Source organism: Dipteris shenzhenensis, chromosome 13 (genome assembly GCF_047967505.1).
Source record: "Dipteris shenzhenensis isolate YYH24624 ecotype China chromosome 13, Dip_SZ_1.0, whole genome shotgun sequence".
NCBI classification, from domain to species: Eukaryota; Viridiplantae; Streptophyta; class Polypodiopsida; order Gleicheniales; family Dipteridaceae; genus Dipteris; species Dipteris shenzhenensis.
The window spans coordinates 15,574,810-15,590,636 of NC_141608.1; the positions used below are offsets into that span (position 1 = coordinate 15,574,810).

Here is a 15,827-nt window from a genome sequence, read left to right on the forward strand (position 1 = left end):
CAACCAGCAAAAGTGGGCCATCATCCTGATAAAATCCGACTCTATTTACACCTATGTAAAGAAACATTACATACATAAATATGGTATATCACTAGATCAAAGTGGGGGAAACAGACTAGTAAATGTGAGATATCACCCAGCTTTCATCTTTATTATCACAAGAGAACATGTCAGTCAAGGCGAGGCAATTTTGACAGTTTGAATTGGGCCATCTCTTGGTCTGACTGACACTGTTATGGATAAAATTGTCTAAGGAAAAAGGCATTAATATGTATGTGTGTTTGTATATGTGGCAATAGTATAATCAAATATGGTGTGCATAGGGCCCAAGGTTGAGGTGGCAGGGCATGACCATGTGCCACCCTTCCATGTAAGAGGACCCATAAGGTGTGTTGTACATAATCCATGATAGTAATATTATAAAATGCAAGGTGGCATGGCTCCTCCATGTGCCACCCCTCCACCTAGGATGCATTAAGTGAGATATGGCTCAAAGTCCATGGGAGAAGCAATATAAAATGGGTGGAGATGGCTATTATATTGAGTTATTCCCTCCATATGGGATAGGCCCATGTGGGGGAGGTATAGAAGGACAAAGAGAGCTAGTTAAATAATGGGGAAAGTAGGATGAGGTGGCAAGATTCCTTGTGCCAACCCTCCACTTGTCCTCCTAGAGGTTTGAACATATTATAAAATTGGAAAGAGACCAAGGGAGTATCATAGACTTGAGATATGGGGCTTGATTTATGTGGAAAATTGAGGCAAAGGGTTGTCGCACACAATTGAGAGTGCGTACCCACCTAGCCCACATGGGAGACTTTTCCACACACACCATGCATGTGGGAGGAGACATTAATGTGGAGAGACCCCCTCTTTTGGCTATAAAAGGAAGGGGCTATTCCTTGATGAGACACGCTCATTCTTGTAAAGCCACCTAGCTAGTATTTTGATATTTCCCTCTCATCCCTTCTTTCCAATAAAGCATGGATCACTTCCCTTGATGTCTACATCTCAACATTCCTCCTCCTATCATGTTCATGCTTCTCTTCCCCCTCTCCCTTTCCCCTTGTGTCATAGTCTCCCTTTTCCTTCCCTCCCCTTCTAATTCCTTTTTCACCCCTATGTCATCCCTTCGCCCTCATGCTCTCCTCTTCTCTATGGCCTTTGAGCGTCGCCATACTTAGTCTATAGCCTCTGGTCTCGATTACATTTCCGGTTAAAAGTTTTGGTGTGGCTGCTGGGATACGAATCTCCATGGCTGGTGGTGAATCTTCTATTCGTACGGGTTACATCAACAAAACTATACCATCTGTGCTCTTTCTAAGCTACTGCGCGTGCATTCGATTCGTGCGTCTCCTGCGCGACAGTTCTCTGGACTGTTGCGGACAGTTTTCTACACTTCAGTTCTCTGGACTGCCGCGACTTCTGGTCGCGGACTATTTTCTGCGCGACAGTTCTCTGGTCGTAGACTGTTTTCTGGACTGCTCTGATCGCCAATTCAGAACTTCTCCAAGCCCACTTCACGGACGCACGCCTCACGAGAAGGGTGGACATTTATGTCACTTCTCGACGCGTTTAAGGAATTGGTGCCTGTTCCTCCGCACCTTACGGCTACCAATGCACGAGATGTCTTCCTTGATCTTCATGTCGACCTTCAACGGCCAGTGCATTATTGATGGTGATGACGGGTGGAATGACACACCGTGGATAATTCAAGGTGACGAACTACTGATACGCTGGGAGGATTTTGACTTTACTTCTACTCATTGTGCGGTGATCGAACTACTTGCTGCTTCAGAGGTAATCAAAACGGTTTCCTTCTTCGAAGGGTGGGATGCTCCCCAAGCTTGGGGGGAGATTTGGCGCATCTGCTTGTTGATTCCTGTGGAAAAGCTCGTCCTAAATGGTTTATTCACAATCTCATTACAAAGGTTTCTAGGCCTTGGCTATGGTTGGTAATGTTTCGACCAAGGAATCCATTTGTACCTAATCAGCCTTTTGTGCCTCATTTCGAGCTTCAAATTGTAATTCTTTTTGGGCTTAAGATAAACTATCAACAAAGAATTGCAAGTTTATTTGGTGCTGAACGTTTGGCTCAAGTGTTGAATTCTCCCCACCCTCTCCTCCTACCTATTTTGGATTACCGAGAAACTTGGGATGTCCGAATTCTCGTCTTGGTGTGATGACATCTTGGATTCTTCAATTTGATGGAGCTTACAAACCTTCGACCAAGGCGGCTGGCGTGGGTGTGAAGCTCACTTCACCGGGTGGTGAGGAGTTTTGTTACAGCAAGTCTTCGCCCGCAAGTACTTGCAATCAAGCTGAGTACTCGGCGCTCATTTTTGGGCTACAAAAGGCACAAGAACATCAGGCCAAGCAATTGGAGGTGCAAGGAGATTCTCAACTAGTGTGTGAACAAGTTAGTGGAAGGTGGAAGGTGCAGAGCAAAGGCTTGGTTCCACGACATCAACAGGCCTTGGAACTTTGCAACCAGTTTGAAGAGGTAAAAATTCAGCATATCCCTCGAGCTCGAAATCTTGTTGCTGATTTCTTGGCACGTGAAGCTTGTATTTCCATCACGCATGACGCGAGTGGAAGCGCCACCCCAACAAAGCCGCAAGCCACGAAGGAGGGTGATTGTTTGTAAGGAATGCAAAGGTTGTGGTCATCATGAAACTAAGTGTTGGGCCTACTTGATACGAGTTCACCGACTTCGGCAGACCATCAGGAGGGTTCTCAAGGACATTGCTCAAAAGAAGGATGCCAGACCGCACACCCCTTGAAGAAATAGAATGGCGACTACAAGAACTGGAAGAAGCTGAAGGTGATGTGCAAGCTCTCCAACTGTTGACATTTGTCATGGCATTCTTGTTTGCCTTGATGAACAACCTCATGCGGTGCCGCACCTCTAACCCTCGCGTGTAATGATCAAAGTGATATCATGAGGATTGGTCCTTTTAAGATTGTCTATGTGCTATTCTATGCTGAAGATTCTTCTCGTGTAATATTTCACACTACACCAGTCACACCTTACCCTGCCTATGTGTGCTTTTTGGATGTATCTTTGCCCGATTTTCAGTTCAAGCTTCCTCTTACTATTGTTCGTCCATAGATAAGCCCCTCTTTTCCATCTTCCAAGCATGGCTGACATTCCCGTGTTTTGTGGACGGGTAGAAGAAAATCCAAATGAGTATCTTGTGGCTTTCAAGCGCCGTTGTGTTTCTCTCAACTTTCTTACTGAAGACAGATGGCTATTGGTTCTTCCCACATTTCTAGAAGGTTTGGCTCAAGTGTGGTCTGAGAAGCAAGCCGAAGATGTTCGCCAAAGCTGGCCAAGGTTGACAGCAGCAATGATTGAGTATTTCGGCAAAGAAGAGGAGCCGGAGAATGTGTACCTGCAGGTGGCAAATTTGAAGCAGTCAGAAGGTGAGACGGCGCATCGATATGTGGATCGAGCGGCCGTGCTCCTGGACCGTTTGATTGCCACACAGGATGACAATGCTAGGTTTCGAGCTGGAATGACTCAGCATGTGCTGGGCTACCTTGTAGCAGGAGCGAGTGATGAATTCCGCCTCAAGCTTAAATGGGAGAATCCAGAAACTATGGTGCTAGCACATGAGATTGCTCAAAAGTTTGACAAAGTTCAGTCTGACCCCGCTTCAAAGAAGACGATTGTCCCTCCGCATCCCCCTCCATTCCTGCAACAACAACCTGGGGGGTCTAACTCAGGGGCATACCCCCACCCCTCAGGGATGTATCCACCGCCTCCACCTCAGATGTATGGTCCTCCCTTAGATGCTTACCCTCAACAAGGTGGATATCCTCATCCTCCGCCTCGAAGATTTCCCCAGCCTCGCCCACGAGCTCCCCTCCTCTCTACTCCCGTGGCCCCTCCAACTAAAGAGGCCCCCCCTGCAACAGAACCTGGAGTCAATGACCTAGCTAAGGCCCTGAATGATCTTCGGCTTGAGATGGTGGGCATCAGAAATCAAGCCAACCGCCCTCCAAGCGATCGTGCTAATGTTGTATGCTACGAGTGCCACCAGAAGGGTCATTATCGCACAGAATGCCCCAATATTCCAAGGGTGAATCTTCTAAGTGAGTCGGGCACTGAGGATTCTGATGTGGAGATCCTTGATCTCGGGAAAAGAACTCGTGCTACCTCGGACCCCTCTCCAAACCGTGGACCGGGCCGCCCCAGGAAGAAGGTGTCCTTCTCAGAGCCCTCAGATGCTGAGATGGCAGACCCACCAACAGAGAAGACTAAAAGATCTCGCAGGAGTAAGTGGTCACCCTCGGATTTTCCCATCGGCTCAGGGCAAGAGGACTATTCGGTCGTTCAGGACCTTGCTCATCGGTCTTTGAGCATCACACTCCCTCAACTAATAGCATTAAGCCCTAAGGTGAGACGTGAGCTGCAGCAAGGTCTCTCAACAAGGAAGAGCAAGAAGAAGGGAAAGGTACGAGAGGTATCTTCTATCTCTGAAGAAATTGATCGGCACCCACACACAGTAGATGTCATCATAGATAATTGCCGTGTCAAAAATGTGTGTGTTGATGGGGGAGCTGCATGTAATATCATGGTGCCCCGCATCATGAAGAAATTAAATTTGAAATGTACAAGGCGTTCCTCCACTCGCATCAAGGTAGCAGATGGTCGACGACTTGCCACCATGGGAGTCATTGAGGATTTGCCCATCACTGTCAACGGGTTGACCACCACTGTCAATTTCTATGTAGTGGACATTGAAGATACAGGCAGAAGTTACCCAGCCATACTCGGGAGACCATGGTTGAGAAAAAGTGATGCAGTCAGCTATTGGAAGACAGGACACATGTCTTTTGGTGCTTCCAAGGAGAAAATCCCTGTGCAACCTGGTGCCATGGAACCGGAAGAAGAAGAGGAGCAGGACAGTGATACTATCTCATCTTCAGTGTCTGAGTCCATGGAAGAATCAGACGGGGGGGACGAATTCTCAGAGGAGGAAGTTTACATGATGGGGGTGTCTCCGACCCTGTCACCTGCAGAAAAGATAACAGCTAGTCCTCAACAGCTCGAATCAATGCTTTCTCCAGACCTCACTCCAGGTGAGAAAGATGAGTTTCTTGAAATGTTCAAAGATTTCCCTGACCTCTTTGCAACTAGCTACCACCACCTTCGCCATGTGACTGCCATAGAGCACAAGATAGAGCTGAAGCCTGATGCAAAGCCTGTGGCTCAGAAGTATCGGAGATTAGGGCCCCTGTAGACCGACGCTTTGCGCTCAGAGTTGCAGAAGCTTGTAGAGGCTGGGTTTATTGTTCGAGTTCACAATACTGAATGGGTTTCACCAGTGGTAGTCATCCCAAAGAAAAACAACAAGTGGCGGGTCTGCATCGACTATAAGAAGCTCAATGCTGCCACCAAGAGGGATCATCATCCTCTACCCTTTCAAGACCTCATTCTTGAGAAGGTAAGTGGTCATGAGATGTATACTTTCTGTGATGGTTACTCTGGGTTTTATCAAATCAGAATTGCCGAGGAAGATGTGCTTAAAACCACATTTGCCACACCCTGGGGGACATTTGCATTCAAAGTAATGCCATTTGGCCTCACCAATGCTCCTGCCACCTTTCAAAGATTTATGCAGATGGTGTTTGCTCCTTATTTGGGGGATTTCTTGGAGGTGTTTTTAGATGATTTCTGTATATTCTCATCACGTAAGGAGCACGTCATGAAGGTTAGATTGGCCTTCCAAAGGGTCAATGATGCAAATGGCAGTCTCAACCCTGAGAAATGCACCATTGGAGCCACTCAAGGGAGGTTATTGGGACATGTTGTCTCATCCGAGGGCATCAAGCCTGACCCCGAGAAGGTAGAAGCCATCCTCAAGCTCTCCCCACCTACAACCAAACGTCAGGTACGCTCATTTGTCAATCTAGCAGGATACTATCGCCGCTTCATTGATCAGTATGCTGCTTTGACACGGCCCATGACTATGCTATTAAAAGATGGGGTTGATTTCTCTTGGAATGAGGATTGTGATCATGGGTTTGCACAAATCAAGAATGCTCTGGCTTCAGAACCCATTCTACGCAGTCCAGACTGGTCAAAGACCTTCTATATCAATCCTGGGTTTGGTGAGCACACTCTAGCAGGTATTCTTCTCCAGCAAGGGGAGGATCGATTCATGTACCCCGTTCGATTTGCTTCTCGACAATTGCTCGACACCGAGCGACGCTATTCAGAGGCCGACAAGCATGCCTTGTCTTTGGTGTTTTGCATTGAGAAATTTAAGCATTATGTGGCTGGAAGGTCCTTCTTTATACTCACTGACACTGGTCTTGCAAAGCAGGTTCTTCAATCACCAAATCCCATGGGCCGGTTGGCCAAATGGTTGGCAGTTCTACAAGAATATGATTTTTCTTTCAAAATTGTAAAAGGGGGTTGTTCCAACTTGAAGAATGCCTTGATTGATTTAGAGGAGTGCCTTGATGTAACCCTTGTAGCAGCCATAGAAGTTGGGGATCCTTGGTATGGTGGTATCTATAAGTTTTTGACCGCTTTCTCCTTTCCTTCAGAAAGTACTAGCTATGAGAGAAAGAAGATCCGCAGAGATAGTAGGCGCTATACCCTCCTTGATGGGGTGTTGTACCGTCAAGGCATGGATGGGGTGCTCAGATGGGCCATTGATGCAGATGAAGTGCCTAAGGTATTGAAGCATTATCATGATGGATTTTGTGGAGGCCACTATGCCAGTGACTATACAGCTAAGAAGATTTTACATGCTGGATACTATTGGCCGACCTTGTTCAAGGATGTCACTTTGTATTGCAAAACCTGTGAACCATGTCAATTCTTCGGTAGGGAGGATTTGCGTCCTGGGCAACATCACCCAGTGATGTCCATCCATCCGTTTCAGAAGTGGGGCATAGATTTTGTCGGACCCTTGCCCATGACTGCCCGCAAAAAGAAGTATCTTTTGGTAGCCACTCAGTATGTCACTAAGTGGGCTGAAGCTATCGCCCTCTCTGCTGCAAATGGCAAGGCAGTTTCAAATTTCATCTTTGAACGTATCTGCACAAGGTTTGGGACACCCATGGAGATAGTCTCTGACCATGGGAGTCCATTCTTAAATGAAGCAGTGGAGTTACTCATGGATCGCATGGGCATTGATCATCACACTTCTAGCATCTATTACCCAGCATCCATGGGTCAAACAGAGCGGACCAATGGCCTCCTTTGTAAAACCATGGGAAAAATGGCCGCAGGGAATAGGAGCCAATGGGATCAGAAGGTCACTGAAGCCGTGTGGGCTTACAACATCACTCATAAAACTTCTCTAAGTCACACCCCTTTTGAGTTGGTGTATGGTACTGAGGCAGTTTTACCACTAGAGATAGAGATTCCGGCCTTGAGATTGGCGCAGGAACAGAGGATGACAGAAGATGAACATGTAGAGGCCAGATTGGTACAACTTGAGAAGTTAGATGAGACCCGACGTCTTGCACTACATCAAACAGAGATCCAAAAGAATCGACAAAAGGCCCTATTGGATGCTAAGATTCGCAAGGGATGGGAAAGACACTTTGCTAAGGGGGATGTTGTGCTATGCTTTGATAACAGATTGGACCACCAAATGGATAAGAAGTTTCTGCCACTGTGGGCTGGTCCATACAAAGTCATCAAAGAACGTAGCAATGGGTCTGTACAAGTTCAGGAGCTGCATGAACCATATGGCAAGAAGGTGATCAACAAGCGCTACCTCAAGCCTTTCTTTGTGCGTGATGGTCCCAGGCATGGAAATGTGGTGCATTCCCTGCCTGGGGGGGGGGAACTGTTATGGATAAAATTGTCTAAGGAAAAAGGCATTAATATGTATGTGTGTTTGTATATGTGGCAATAGTATAATCAAATATGGTGTGCATAGGGCCCAAGGTTGAGGTGGCAGGGCATGACCATGTGCCACCCTTCCATGTAAGAGGACCCATAAGGTGTGTTGTACATAATCCATGATAGTAATATTATAAAATGCAAGGTGGCATGGCTCCTCCATGTGCCACCCCTCCACCTAGGATGCATTAAGTGAGATATGGCTCAAAGTCCATGGGAGAAGCAATATAAAATGGGTGGAGATGGCTATTATATTGAGTTATTCCCTCCATATGGGATAGGCCCATGTGGGGGAGGTATAGAAGGACAAAGAGAGCTAGTTAAATAATGGGGAAAGTAGGATGAGGTGGCAAGATTCCTTGTGCCAACCCTCCACTTGTCCTCCTAGAGGTTTGAACATATTATAAAATTGGAAAGAGACCAAGGGAGTATCATAGACTTGAGATATGGGGCTTGATTTATGTGGAAAATTGAGGCAAAGGGTTGTCGCACACAATTGAGAGTGCGTACCCACCTAGCCCACATGGGAGACTTTTCCACACACACCATGCATGTGGGAGGAGACATTAATGTGGAGAGACCCCCTCTTTTGGCTATAAAAGGAAGGGGCTATTCCTTGATGAGACACGCTCATTCTTGTAAAGCCACCTAGCTAGTATTTTGATATTTCCCTCTCATCCCTTCTTTCCAATAAAGCATGGATCACTTCCCTTGATGTCTACATCTCAACATTCCTCCTCCTATCATGTTCATGCTTCTCTTCCCCCTCTCCCTTTCCCCTTGTGTCATAGTCTCCCTTTTCCTTCCCTCCCCTTCTAATTCCTTTTTCACCCCTATGTCATCCCTTCGCCCTCATGCTCTCCTCTTCTCTATGGCCTTTGAGCGTCGCCATACTTAGTCTATAGCCTCTGGTCTCGATTACATTTCCGGTTAAAAACACACAAACATGCATCTCTCTCTCTCTCTCTCTCTCTCTCTCTCTCTAGCACCCTATAGCCACTGAGGGTGAGGTGATTTTGACCACTCAAAGTGGGCCATCACCTAGCCCAATGGACACACATCAAAAGAGCAACAAAAGTTGAAAACTCACCAAAAGAGCAAGAAGATGGAAAACCTACAACTCCAAAAATGACAACATGAGTGTATTTTTGCGAAGAATGTGGGAAGATTGCCTTTTTATAACCTATTGTAGCATATCGCATGGTACCGTGAGTTACCATATGATATCTCAATGGCCCTGGTTGAGTTCAATGTGGTGCCCTAAAATCTCAATGGCCTTGGTTGCAACCCGTGGTACCCAAAATTTTACCACGTGGTATATTAATATACCATGCGGCGTTTCTAGTTCCGCATCGTATTTTTATATACCACATGGTAAGTTCATAGATGTACCGCATGGTATTTGTGTTTATGGCACAGTTTGGTTAGAGATATACCTTGTGTATACCGCTTGGTTAGCTGGTCAACAGGTTACCTTTGAACGATTGAAAAAAATGTGTTTTTTGCATTTAGAACATGATTTCAGACGTGTCTTTCAATCAAAAAGTATGTTTTATTTTTTTTTTTAACTTACATTTTAAATTCCTGTAATCAAGAAGAGGATGGTGAGAAAGTCATGGATGGATGAAGATTTCTAGGGATGTTGGAAGGTATTGCAGGTGGAATGTCTGACCCAATTAGTCAGTAGGATTGGTCGACAGACGATGGTTTGTGTCACCATAGCTAGAGTACTGTTTCAGCTATGCCTGCAATAGTGGCAGATTCCCTTATGGTTGAATCTGGCTTGGATGGCTACATGGGGGCTTAAGGAAATTTAGTTTGCTATGAGTGCCCTTGTTCTCTCCACCCACAACCCCCCCCCCCCCCTCCAAGGCTTGAATTATGACAACAGTTGGGTACATCAGTGAGGCAAGGATGCCCTCTCAATGCTTTACTTTATGCCATTGCTACCCATCCATTATTGTTATACATGGACAAACTAATTAGGCAACTGAGGGTAGCTTGCATGGGCTTCAACTTCCAAGTGGCAAACACTTTGTGGCTCAAGCATATATGTTCAAGCATCAAGGTCCATAAGTTCCCCAAAACACAAGGAATCTGAGTATAGAGCACTCCCATCATCATAACAATCAGTCGCATTCATTAGCACTGACATTCGTGTTCTACAATATTTAACCCAAAACAAAGGCATGTGAGTGGCAGACCACACCCACGATTACAATGAATGCTCACTTACCCCCCCTCTCTAGGTCTAGCACAACTCATATCATGGTTCGCCTTTGTGTCCCAACTTACCAAATGGTTTTTTAGGGCACCAACTACAGTCTCATCAAATGAAGTGCCCTTCTTACCCCTTTTCCCAAAATATAGCTGCCAACTGTGGAGCAACTGTGCATAAAGCTGAAAAAGACCTAGCAAACCATACAAGCTACTAATATGCATATTATCAATATTAATATTACCAAAGGTAATATTGTGGTATTTTGCATATTATTGGTGGTAATATTATCACCAAATTAAGTGACACTACTACCATTAATAATATCCCGATTTCTCGATGATCTCTTCAGTGACCAATGTGAATACATTAACTTCATGCTATCATGGATGGACATTAATGGCTCATTAACACAAACATGAAAATGTGAATGAAATCCCTGGTTTCAATATATGGGTTTTCTCATAGCACTTCATCTAATGTTTTTAGCTTGGGTACACAAGCTTGGCCAATTGCCTATGAATGAGGAGTATATCTATACATATACCCATGGACCAAATTAGGCTCTCTTTTAGAATTTGGACTAAGAGGGAGTACCCCATCAATTGGAGTGCAGTGGTGAGGTGTCCTATAAGCCTTTGATCCTCCTTGTTCTCAATCATGTTTGACCTTTTCATTCTTGCCATACCAACAATCTTGGGTTGTTCACCTAACAATATGTGAATATATCACGTGAGTACAAATAAATGGGTTTTTTAATTCAAAATACTAAGGCAAATTTACAAAAATACATTTATAGAAGGGGTTTTTTGAATAAGTTTTGAAAAAATAGCTGTAAGTGTATAAAGGAAAAGGGGCCCTTTTATTCATGGAAAATTCAGAGGTAAGGGGTTTCAAAAATACCCTTTAAACACACATTACACATAGGGTTTCTTGGTAGTGCACACCCTAAGCCAACATTGTTTTTTTAATAGATATACCAATACACATACAAACACTTTGCTCAATAGGAAAAAAAATCCCATGTATTTTATGTCAGAATATGCATTGGAAACTAGCCAAGACCTATGAATAGTTAAAGCATTAAGTTTTGAAGTTTACAAACTATTGTTCAAGAAGCTAGAACAACTTTATTCTGAACAATTTCAATATTTAGGACTCTTATGTGGATTTGGTCAACATCTATAGCATAAATCATTTAAAGGTTTAAGATATCCCAAACCATTCTTCAAAGCAAGGATGATGAAAGTCAAATTCAAAAGCCTTTATGGAAAATAGAACATTGTTCTCACATGGTTTTAATTATTCAAAAAATAGCTAGATCCAATAGGGAGCCAATAGGAAATCCGAAGTACCTAAACATGGAAAGAATGGATGGATGATAACATAGGGGCATGGTGAGCTTGTTATTTAATCTTTATATGAATGGTAAATGATTCATATCTCATGGTAGCGTTTTGCATCATACATGAAATGTACTTTTATTCTAAGGTGAGTAGCATTTATTTCTAGATTAATCATGTAAGGGGTGTCCAAATTAGGAATTAATAAATATGTAAACTAGTTAATTTAACTACCAAATGCAAACTAAATTCTATCCAATCTATAGTCCTTTTTGGTTGAATATGGCATAGCAAAAAAGAAAAATCAATTTTTCTAGAGTTCATGGCATTTCCTTCTCCCATTGTCTGTTCTACTTATGAATCATTGGCAATTAGGGACTCCTACACACAACCCTATACATTTTCACTTGTGGACCAATATGAATTCAAAATTGCTTCTTGGATTCTCCATTAGGTTGTTCGCTCTTGTAGAATGTGTAACCCCATAGACCTGCAGGAAGTTGAACATTATATTCAAGAACAATCCAATCATGCAAATTGCAAGGAAACACTCATTATATGCCCATGCAAGGGCCGAGGGTGGCTCCGTGATAGCCAAAACAAACAATCTTTGACTTTTGGTCATGGCTGACTGGACCCAAGTTGACATTAAGCAGTATCCACATAGACATATTCATTAATGTCAACTTGATCTTTAGTCATTGACGTTTTTCTAGGTGTGTGTGCCCTTTAGTCTATAGAACTCACGAAGTAAGTGTGTGCATGGAATTTATAAGTAAAAGAATGAAATGGACACGGAGTACCTCCCAAGCGTCATGACAGTGGCCTACAGATTGGCTCCAGGGGAGGTGAGGAAAGTGGAACCGCCGTCCACGACTTTGAGCTTGGCAACACCGGTGACACAATAAGTGGGCCATTCAATGACCTTCCCGAGTTGGCAACCGCCGTGGTAGTGCCAGATGGTGGCGAGCTTGTCCTTACAGAATAGAGACATGGCACTTGGATCTGAGATATTGGGTGGGACGAGATTGCCCACAACACTCAAAAGAGAGCAAATCCCCTTGGGAACCTTTTCCTCCCAAGGAAGATAGGAAACATTCCTAATGGCCTTAGACCTCACGACCTCTCCCACCACCTTGATCCCCTTAACCCACTTCTCCATGTCTTCTTTCTTCTTGAAATAGTTGAAGCTCACTGCCGGATTGTCTCTCACGTCCTTGCTTTTCGGCCATAGGCTCCCCTTCGACGCAGGCCCCGCTCACCTTCACCAACAAAAACCCCACCCTCACTCTTAACTCCAGGCTGACTGTAAGCTCAGAAAATGCTCATATAACGAGCCCACGGCATTTGGATTGGCCTTTTTTCTTGGTTCCAATACGCTCCAGATCCCTACCAAGGCTCCCTTGAAACTTAAATTTACTAGCTGATTTGGTTCTGTCAAGATCGACCATTTCCGTGACCCATCTTTATCTTTGTCCTTCTTTTTGTAGGCAAAGGGGCTCCGGAAACTTCCGGAGTAGAGTATGTTGATGAACAGGGAGGTGTGCATCGGGCATATTTATCTCGAGGTGGTGAAGTGATAGTCTCTGCAGGTGCACTGGGGAGTCCCCAGCTGCTTCTTCTGAGCGGGATCGGTCCAAGGAAGTATCTTCGTTCTCTCAACATTGATCCAGTATTAGACGTTCCGCATGTTGCCTACCTTGCTGCCTTTCCGCGAACCGCTTCCAGTCACTCGTCAAAGTGGTAGGAAAAACGTCATTCGACACCTACATCGAGATGCTAAACGGGGGTAATGCGGACTATGAACATCTGCGTACCTCGTTGGAACAAGATCTTGCCACTTCGGCAAACAGAAGAACATCGATGTTTTCAGGCTAATTCGCATAAGCTAGCAATTCCTGAGCCGACCGCCGATTGCCATTGCTATCGAAAATGCTGCCACTGGTCATGGTTCCATACTTGTCATCCAACGTGACTCCGTTATCTGGCAGCACTCCCGCCTGCAGAAGTCCCTCGCGCTCAGTGGCTTGCCACTTAGGAAGCTCCGAGGGAAAGCTGACGACCGCCTTCTCCACCCACTCGTAAGATTCCTTGACAAGGCGCTTCTCCCACCCGACTTTCTCAATATATGCTGCGCTCGCCCGCGTGTAGAACCCAACGTTTACACTGCTTCCACCCCCCAGTACTCTTGCTCGATGATTGGCCACTCCTTCCTCCGATGCAAAAGCTTGAACCGGGGAGCTGCTGGAGTTGTTGTCAGCAATCTGCAAGAAAAATTGCCTTGCTTGCTAAGAATGGGGTCGGAGAAGCCCCCACGTTCTAAAAGCAGCACCTTGAAACGTTGTGATAGCGTGGCAGCCAAAGGGCATCCAGCTGTGCCACCGCCCACGACTACGTAATTGTATTCCGAACTCGGGGAGGAGAAAGAAGCATTTTTGACGAAGGAGAAGGTCGAGGTACCTGCACAGAAAAGAGGCGAGAATTCAATACAGTAATTTTGACGTTTGAGTCTGCACTAGTCCAGCAACATCCGACGTAGGTTCGTTTCAAAAACTAGAACCGCGCTTGCTACAAATGTGAAATCAACAATGCACTTTGGAGAATGGCTGCAGTAAGCGGAACACGCAGAGAACGTGCGAATTCAAGGCTATGGGAGCATCTACTACATTCGAGTGATACCACCTGTACACTGATCGACTAAATAACGCAGTCGCAAACAGCAGATATAGTATACTCATTAAGGCAAGCAATCCTTGAGACTCGAGCTACTGGTTTCTCTCAACGTCCGCCGTTACAAGTTGTAGGAATAGAGGTTGTGTAGAACATCCCAGAGAAAGCGTACGTGACGTAACTCCAAAAGATTGATCAATGAATAACTACCAATAACGTCGCTTGGGGTGTTCATCTCTAAATATGTAAGTTACCACCTCAACAGATTTTTAATTTACGTTTACACAAATGCATTCACCGATTTTGGAGAGTCATTTTGTTCATGAAGAAAGTATAGGTAAGGGTAGCCTTAGTAATGAAACTCATCTTCAAGAATTAAATTACGACCTCAACAGGTTTTTAGTTTACGTTTACACAAATGCATTCACCGATTTTGGAGAGTCATTTTGTTCATAAAGAAAGTATAGGTAAGGGAAGCCTTAGTAATGAAACTCATCTTCGAGAAAAATTACGATTTTTATTTCTTTCTCCCATATTTGGACATACTCCACATGCAACTAGAGTTTAACTTCGACATAATCCCCACTCTCTCTCTCTCTTTCTCGTAAAAATCCTCCTTTACTCTCTCTCTCTCTCATGCCCCCTCCCTCCCTCTCTCTCTCTCTCTCTTTCTCTCTCTCAACTCTCCATCCTCTTTTCCATGCTCCGCATCAAAGGCAGGCCTTATGAATGATTATGAGCGTTCACCTTGTTTAATACCCCTTGAAAGCATGTATTCAAGTTAGACATCCTTGGGTTTCTTAGTTTTGCACCCACTTCAACCATAAGCATGCATTCAAGTTAGACATCCTTGGGTTTCTTAGTTTCGCACCCACTTGAATCGTTAAAGGAAATCACCCATCGCTTTTGTGTTGGCTTGATGTAGACATAGTTATTGTACATATAATTATTTTACACATAGTTGTTGTACACAGACTTATTGAATACAAAGTAGTTCTACATATTGTTATAATTGAGATCTTAATAACTTATCACACATTGTGTTCTTATTTCACTAGCTTTTCTTGATTATCCTTCACTTGGTTGGTGATGTATAAAACCTCCTGTATAGAACATTTTTGTTGTTATAGAATTCTTTTTTCACCCTCTCAGTCACTCCTCAGTCATGGATGTACGACCAACAAAGAAATCATTATTGCTTTTGTGCTAGTTGTATACAAGTTGATGCACACATCGTTGTCGTACACATGGTTGTTGTGCACATATAATTGCCGTATATAAAATAGTTGTACACATAGTTGTTGTTGTTGGGTACTTATCATAAGTGCACTTATTGTATTCCTTTTTCACACCTTTCCTTGATCATCCTTCACATGTTTGGTGATGTTTTAAAACCTCTTGTATTATGTATAGAACATTTGTTTCTGCATCTCCAATAGTGCATCCATTGTATAGTTTTCATGTAGTTGTTGTGGTTAGGAGTGAGTCATCTTTAATATCGTTAAATACCTTAGCTTGTATGGGCATTCTCAAAAGTTCACTTTCATGGTAACTTGTATTATTCTAACGTAATCCAACTCATTTTCTTTTAATTTGGGTATCCCTTGCATGACCTCTACTCTCTTGGGAGACATTTGTCATGACCCTATGATCAGATGTATTATGTCTTACATAGGCCTTCTATATGAGAAAGTGACACCCATGTGGCCATATTGCATTGAAG

At 44.2% G+C, this 15,827-nt stretch overlaps 1 pseudogene; it reads right to left on the minus strand.

The window, feature by feature from the left end:
* Positions 1-11,884: 11,884 nt before the first annotated feature.
* LOC147895081 (protein HOTHEAD-like) lies at positions 11,885-14,178 on the minus strand (annotated as a pseudogene).
* Positions 14,179-15,827: the final 1,649 nt, after the last annotated feature.